This window comes from Eleutherodactylus coqui, chromosome 12 (assembly GCF_035609145.1).
Source record: "Eleutherodactylus coqui strain aEleCoq1 chromosome 12, aEleCoq1.hap1, whole genome shotgun sequence".
In the NCBI taxonomy this organism is placed as follows: Eukaryota; Metazoa; Chordata; class Amphibia; order Anura; family Eleutherodactylidae; genus Eleutherodactylus; species Eleutherodactylus coqui.
Window position 1 is genome coordinate 42106591 of NC_089848.1, and position 6848 is coordinate 42113438.

Sequence of the window (6848 nt, forward strand, 5' to 3'; positions counted from 1 at the left end):
AGATGGAACAATACCTCTGCAGCGCCACCTATTGGATCTGTAACTTGTGATTCTCCAGACACAATTCTAGCACACCATGAAAGCTGCACATTATATTAAGATGCTGTAGCTCGTAGTTTAACAAGAACCATGGGTTGCTGAACTTAGATACTTGTCAATTCTAATATTTGAGGAGAAATAGGCAAGTAAGCACAAGTTTATAACCTAAAGAGTAAATGTAGGATCATAACTGATTAATAATCAATATAAATTTACTTTAAATCATTCATCAATCAATATGCTGATAATTGAAACAAAATTCTACTCTCAATATAATAATTGAATAGTTATACCCCGTTTTCCTGAAAATAAGCCCTAGCATGATTTTTAAATTGTGTCCAGGCAGCTATATATGTAAAAAAGTAATATTTTGTAACAACAATTAATATAAGACCCTGTCTTATTTTAAGGGAGACACAATGCCTAATAATCTAGTTTAGTAAATATATTTTTGTCATTGATAACAGTGCTTGAAGGGCTATTCCGATCTTAAGCTTTAAGGGCATATTCACTGCATATGCAATAAGTACTTGATCGGTGGGGTATAACCTGCTGTCATCTGAATATCACTTTTAGAGGGATGGGGAAGATAGATCTGAAGTATGAGAACAGGAAGGTAAATTATAGAAATTGGCTAGAAACGAGACAGGCTGTGTAGGATTGAAAATGAATGCAATTAATGACAGCTAAACACTTCTGGGCTCATTCAGCTAAAATATAACCCGCCATATATCTTGGCAACGACTCGTGTTATTGATGTGTGCCAGCCAATGGCAACCCTTCACCAACTCTTGTTTTTTTTTTTTTGAGCTCCACTCGAATGCAAATATTGATACGGAAATTCCACAACAAAATCCATGACTTGGTTTGCATGAAATACACAGATTTTGAACTGAATTTTGTCAAGGATTCGGGCTACTTAATAGTAGAAAGACGGAAAATATTACAGTCAATGGGAACCTAACTGCATCTTTTGGGTCGAAGGATCTGGCACTTCCTGAAAATGACATTGCAGGTTAGCAGTATTGTGAAAAAACCCATAATGCCCCATGGTGTGTTCCTCCTCTACGTATCCGATGATGATATGTAACTTTTTTTTCTAATTTTGTAATATTATGCCCAGGAAAATACAGTTTAGATGGCTCTCCATTGTAGACTAGGAGGAGATGTGCTAGATTCTCCAATTTTTGGGGTTACCAATACCACTTTAAGGGCTCACACCCACTGACATTTTTATTTCTTGCACTGCGAGAGTGAGTGAAAACACTTGTCTCGCAGCGCAAAAAAACTGCTACGATATTGCCAGTGTTTTCAATGGGGCCAGCAGCAGCGCTAGCCCCATTAAAAACATGGAGTATATAGCTGACTTCTGCCACAGCTGTGGCAGGAGTTTCCTTCACCCCCGTGGGGACCACAGGGATGAAGGAATCCTCTGCCACAGCTGTGGCAGAAGTCCAGGATGCTATCCTATTGCTTTCAATGGGGTCGGCGCTGCTGCCGCGCCATTGAAACCAGTGGTTTTGTGGCAACACCCGCAGCATGATTTTTGGGGAAGGGCTTGAAATATAAGCCCTTCCCTGAAAATCATCCCTAGCTGGTTAAAAAAACAAAACAAATCTTTACTCAACTCTCCGCCGTTCAGACGCGTCCTCTGCCTGGTTCCACTGCACTGCTGTCCAGCACTTTCAGCAGCCTCCTGAAAGGGCTGTGCTGACTGGCTGAGCGCTGAGCCAATTACAGCCAGTGCTTAGCACTTCAGCCAATCGGCACAGGCCTTTCAGGAGGCGGGGGTTTTAAATCCCCAAAAATCATGCTGTGGGTGTTGCCACAAAACCACTGCTTTCAATGGGGCTGGCAGCAGCGCCGACCCCATTGAAAGCAATGGGATAGCATCCTGGACTTCTGTCACAGCTGTGGCAGAGGATTGCTTCATCCCCGCGGTCCCCACAGGGGTTAAGGAAACTCCTGTCACAGCTGTGACAGAAGTCCGCAATATACTCCCTATATGCTGGCCCCATTGAAAACACTGAGCGATAATGCAGATTTCTTCTCTGCAATGCGAAGCTCTGCTGAAATATGGCAAATGAGTATAAAGCCATTGAAAATCATTGGTTTCATAATCATCGCTGTCGCATCACAGGGAAAAAAATCGCAAGTGGGTGTCCACCCCAAGGGAGGTTTTAGACACAGATTCTTTTGGCAGTATTTTATGCAGTTTTTTGAGCCAAAGCTAGAAGTATATTCAAAAGGAAAAGAAAACATAAAAAGAAAGATTTATAATTCTTCCTTCTGGTTTCACTTCTGGCTTTGGCTAAAAAACTGCAACAAAAACTCAAAAGAGTTTGCACAAGATATTAAGTATAAAATACAATATAAAACGCAAATTCCAGTAAAAGCTAACCAAAAATATATTTATAATTTAGCCATTATGTGGTATAAAAATCCAACTATCTCGTGTCCCTCCGCCTTGTAGGCTGAATGGTCTCCCCCTTCCCTGCCTGTTCTGTGTCCAGCCAAGTACAGAGGGGTGATAACGTGGCTCTTCAATCATCAGTGGAGCTGAGCTTTCACTTTAAATAACCCTTGAGTGACTGACCCTAGCTTACCCGAGCTGCAGGTATTGCCTAAACTTTTCTCTCTATCTTTCTTCTTACTCTTCTCTCCATACTCAGCCTGCTGATCCTGTTTCTTCCCTGCAGCCCACCAGCAATCTGCCACAGTGATATGAGACTGCTTAATAATGTGCAGTTATTGTAGCTGAAGCATTACTAAGTAGATGACGTGCCAATGAATGGAGAGTGAGTGGACAGAGGACATCATTGCTACTATATGTCAGGAATGCAGGTGTGCAGTTTTTACAGTGAACTCTTGGTGCACAGAGATGGCAGGAGAGAACATATAAATGTGCAGGAAGAGACATACTAGTATGGCCTCTTGCAGACGGCCGGGTCAGATCTGCTGGGTGAATTCTCGCAGCAGGATGCGAGCCGTGCCCCTGCAGTGACCCGGCGCTCTCCTCCTCCGGGCGTCCCACTCTGCGCCGGCTCTTGCACAACCGTGCATGCGCAGGCCAGAGCCGGCTCCTCACCAGTGATGTTTCTGTGCGAGCTTCTGCAAGGCTCTCACAGAAATAGGACATGTCGCTATTTGTTTCACACGGTCAAATCGCGGCTCTCTGCATAGGATTGCATTATCTAATGAAATCCTATGGCAGCGGGCACAGGCGGAAATTCTGTGGGAAATCCCTCTGCAGAATTTCCTCCCGTGTGCATTTGACCTATGTAGTACTCCAGCACCACTAAAGTTTAAAAACAAGCATTTATTAGAACACCTGGCTAAAACACAAGATTGCCATGTTTTCATGTGGACACTTCATCAATGCTGGACTACTACATAGGGATCATTCTGTTGTGCCCCTCCCATCAGCTTTATTATTACAGGTTTTAATACTGTTAGAATAAAATATTAACCCCTTTCTACCTTACAACACCAAAATAATATTATACTACTCTGGACACATTAGTGACATTAGCATAACATTTTTTCCCCTATTTCTGTTGTCTAAAGCCCAAGTGCATCTTATAGTCTGAAAATGCAGTAAATCCTACAGCAAAAAGATGCAAAATATGATATATACCAAAAACTTGTCATTCTGGGAAAACAACATTTTTTGAGAAAATGATAACATGAATTTTTGTATTTAAATGCCTATTGCAATTACAAAGTCATAAAGTTAAACATATCAGACTATACATTGATTTTTAACATGCGTTCAGAAATGTTACATCTTGTCATTTATCATCCTTAAATTTTAATTAATGGCTATGCCAGAAATCTAGATTAACAGCGGTAATGTGCCAAATATTAATTATCATTTCAGAATTTAATACTGAGAACCAACAGCTCCATCTGGCATCAAATAACCCTGATCTGTAATAATAGTACTTTAGCTAGAAGTAAAAATAGTAACAGAAATTAATTTGGGTCTCTACTTGTGGTAGCATATAATACAGAAATACAATAAAGAAATAACCCACATCTGACAGCAGTATTGGATTACTTACAAAGTACATGAAGAAAGTCCAATTCATTCAAGTATCGGGGTTTTCAGAACGTTCTTGCAGGTTATAAAGCAGATAATGAAGTATCCTATTTAAATGCTGAAGAGCCCATCCCCTCTACTGTGCATGTAACTCCCCTTAGATATGACAGGAACAGATGGATTTAATGGAATTTTTAGTTATTCTGCTCTGTGTTGTGCAAGGCAATAAGATGATCATTGATTTATCATTTAGATATTTACTGTACATATCGTATATACTCAACTATAGGCCAAGTTTTTCAGCACATTTTTCTATGCTGAAAAAGCCCCCCTTGGCATATACTCGAGTGAGGTAAAAAAAAAACTTGCTCGGCTTTGAATTCCCCCGCCGTCAGCACTGTGTAAGTAAGAGCTGTGATTGGATCAAAGCCGGCACTCGATCATTCACAGCCATTCAGTGAATGACATCACTGAATGGCTGTGATTGCTTTATCGAGCGCCGGCTATGATTGGCGCACCGAAGGGACAAAGGGTTTCAATAATGACTTATGAAAAACCCTATGAACCCTCCGTGTAGCTGGCAAATCAAGTTCATAAGCCAGCGGATTTACTACCCACGTGATGACAAAGGGACCCACGTAACATGGCGACAGTTTCAAAGACAGAACCTTCAATTTGAGATTTCTAGAAGACAAATATACCTTCTGTCCCACCCTGTATGGTTCAGATACTGACAGACTCCTCCCACTACACAACTGCATACGAGCCCCCGTTGCTTCCAGGTTCTTCTGTACTTATTTTCATACCCCCTGCAGCGTATCTGTGGCGACATCAGCTGCAGGACAGGCAGACAGAATAGAAATAGCTGTAAGGAAGTGAGGATGCTGACCATATACGCAAAGGAATGGAGATACCCCAGTGGAAGAACAAGTACGGTTGTTAAGCGCAAACTCTGCCAATAGCAGGAATTCTGCCCCCTGATGAGCCTTTTCGCTAGCAAACAACCGTAAATATTGCACTAAATCCTGGTTCTTCTGCTCAGTCTGACCATTAGTTTGCAGGTGGAATGCTGATGAGAAAGAAAGTGACATTCCCAAGTTTCTACAGAAGGCTCGCCAAAATTGCGTGACAAACTGAACACCGCGATCAGACACAATGTTCTCGGGAACCCCATGTAGACGAATGATTTCTTTTACAAAAGTCTTGGTAGAAAGTAGGAAGCTTCTTTAACCCCACGAAATGTGCCATCCTTGAAAAACGGTCTACAACAACTAGGATAGTGGTGAACTTCTGAGACTAAGGTAGATCGGTGATAAAATTTACCGATAAATGCGACCACGGACGAGAAGGCACCGGTAACGGTCTCAGAGGCCCCTCCAGACGACGACGCTGACTTTTACTGCGTGCACAGACAGAGCATCCCTTAACAAAAGTCGCGGATCTCCCGAGACATGCCTGGCCACCAGTAGTGTCTAGTACAAAGATCCAGAGTCCCCTGGACCCCCGTATGGCCTGCAAGAACAGATGAGTGAGACTCTTCAATGACTCTGAGATGCAAGGTCTCTGGCACAAACCATCTGCCCTCCGGCACCCTTGGGGAAGAGTCCTGCCGACAATTTTGTAGATGAGGAACAAGATCACATTCTACAGCTGCCACCACCACCCTAGGTGCCAAGATATTCTCGGGATCCACTGTGTCACTTTCCGGCGAACCGAAACTTCATGAGAGGGCATCTGCCATCATGTTTTTCTCCCTTGGAATATATGTAACGACGATGTTAAACCTGGCGAAAAACAACGCCCACCTGGCTTGATGAGCTGTGAGTCTCTTAGCATTGGCGAGATATACCAAGTTTTTATGATCAGCATACACAGTAATGGGATGCCTAGCCCCCTCCAGATGGTGACGCCACTCTTCTAGAGACCACTTAGGCCAGTTATGTTACGGTATACTACCCTTGATACGCCAGCCCGGGTGCCCTAGATCTACCCCACAACCCCTGTCCCTGCCTGCTTGTCTCCACTCCTGGCTAAACCTAGGCGAGCAAGTGGGCAGCAGTCCCTACTTTCACTAGGGACTGAAAAAAAGGGACGCTGGCGTACCTGGATGAAAAGGGTAGAATACCGACAGAAAAGGCAGATGTAAATAACCAACATGAACAATACTAAGCAGAAGTGAGGCAGATGGAAAAACCTGGCGGACAATAGCAAAGCATAGCAGACCAGATGACAGAAGCAGGAGACCAACAGAGGCAGACTAGCTAGCACACTGAGGGAAACCAATAACTGGCAGTGACTGCAAGTCTCTGCCTGACCTTTAAACAAAAGCCTCTGCTCAGGGGTGGAGAGAGGAAGACAGCCAACTTCCAACAGAACATAATAAAAGGGAGCTCATGCACGGCAGCTGCACTCACAGGTGCGTGCGCGCACAGTGCTGTGTGCCACCGGCACCGCGCCGCCCACGCCGACCAGGCACGCGTGCCCGCGGCAGCCGGACAACAAGCCGGGGGGACACGTCCCGACCGCGGGACCCCACACACCTATGCCTCGGGAGGACCAGCAACTGCCGCATGGTAACAATTACTCTTTTATTATCAACAACATATTAAAGGCCATTCTCTACAATACAGATTAAAATAAATTAATACAACCTGGCGCTCCAGGAAGTACAGCTTCAGAGTTCGGTAAGCCAAGCGATTTTTTTTTGCGCGTCTATGTGTGCAAAAAAAATTTGCGTCTATTAGAACCATTGTTTTCCTATAAAGTG

The 6848-nt window shown here is 43.6% G+C and overlaps 1 protein-coding gene across 1 annotated transcript in view; it reads right to left on the reverse strand.

Annotated features, from left to right (window-relative positions):
• The window catches only part of LOC136586937 (collagen alpha-6(VI) chain-like), a 126674-nt gene extending 122456 nt beyond the window's left edge, over positions 1–4218 (reverse strand). The window contains exon 1 of the mRNA XM_066585279.1: positions 4104–4218. The gene's annotated coding sequence lies outside the window, so the exon portion shown is untranslated. The remainder of the gene's footprint in view (positions 1–4103) is intronic.
• Positions 4219–6848: the final 2630 nt, after the last annotated feature.